Here is a 1,113-nt window from a genome sequence, read left to right as displayed (position 1 = left end):
TAGGGGTCCTGCACCCTATAGGGGTCCTACGCAGCCCTTGGGGCGCACGCTATAGGGGTCCTGCACCCTGTAGGGGTCCTGCACAGCCCTGGGGGTGCACGTTCTAGGGGTCCTGCACCCTACAGGGGTCCTGCACAGCCCTTGGGGCGCACACTATAGGGGTCCTGCACCCTATAGGGATCCTACGCACCCCTTAAGGTACACACTGTAGGGGTCCTGCACCCTATAGGGGTCCTGCAACCCCCCAAGGGGCTGCACCCTATAGAGACCCTGCACCCTATAGCAGCCCTACACCCCCAAACAGGGACTGCACCCTATGGGGGCCCTGGGCCCCACAGAGACCCCAGCCCCCCCCAGGGATTACACCCCCCAGGGTACCTGCACGGCTGGGCCCGGCACCCTATAGGGGTTGTCCACCCTGCGCCGGACCCAGGGGCTCTATAGCCCCCCCGGGCCCTATAGCAGCCTGCCCCCCACCCCGGGCAGGGGGTCTCGGGGGGGGACGGACACAACAATGGGCACCTGCCACAGGGCTCCTGCGCCCCATGGGGCTCCTATAGCTCTATAGGGCTCCTGCCCCCCGCGGGACTGCTCCTGCTGCCCCCCCAGTCCTCCAGCCCAGACCCCCAGCACCGTTCGGTGACCTTTATTTCGGGCGCTCGTGCACCCCCCCCGTACAGAGAGAAGGGCCGGGCGCTGGGTGCCGTGATGGGCGACGCCGGGGTGTCAGGGCGCGGTGACGGTGCGGTGCCAAGGCAGAGCTGGACGGTGCTGGGGGGTGCCGGTTAGTGCTGGGACGGTGTGTGGTGGTGCTGGGTGACGCCAGAGTGATGCCAAGGCACTGCCGGCAGCGCCAGGATGGTGCTGGGTGATGCCGGGCTGGTGCTGGGGCAATGTCTGGCAGTGCCGGGTGATGCCAGGCTGGTAGCAGGGCACTGCTGGGCAGTGCCGGGACGGTGTGTAGCGGTGCTGGGTGATGCCAAGGCACTGCCGGCAGCACCAGAGCTGCGCTGGATGGTGCTGGGTGATGCCAGGATGGTTCTGGGACACTGCTGGGTGGTGCCGATTAGTGCCGGGATGGTGTGTGGTGGTGCTGGGTGACACCGTGGTGGT

Source organism: Haliaeetus leucocephalus, unplaced genomic scaffold, assembly GCF_000737465.1.
Source record: "Haliaeetus leucocephalus isolate CR32 unplaced genomic scaffold, Haliaeetus_leucocephalus-4.0 Scaffold438, whole genome shotgun sequence".
NCBI lineage: Eukaryota > Metazoa > Chordata > Aves > Accipitriformes > Accipitridae > Haliaeetus > Haliaeetus leucocephalus.
This window is presented reverse-complemented; position numbering follows the sequence as displayed.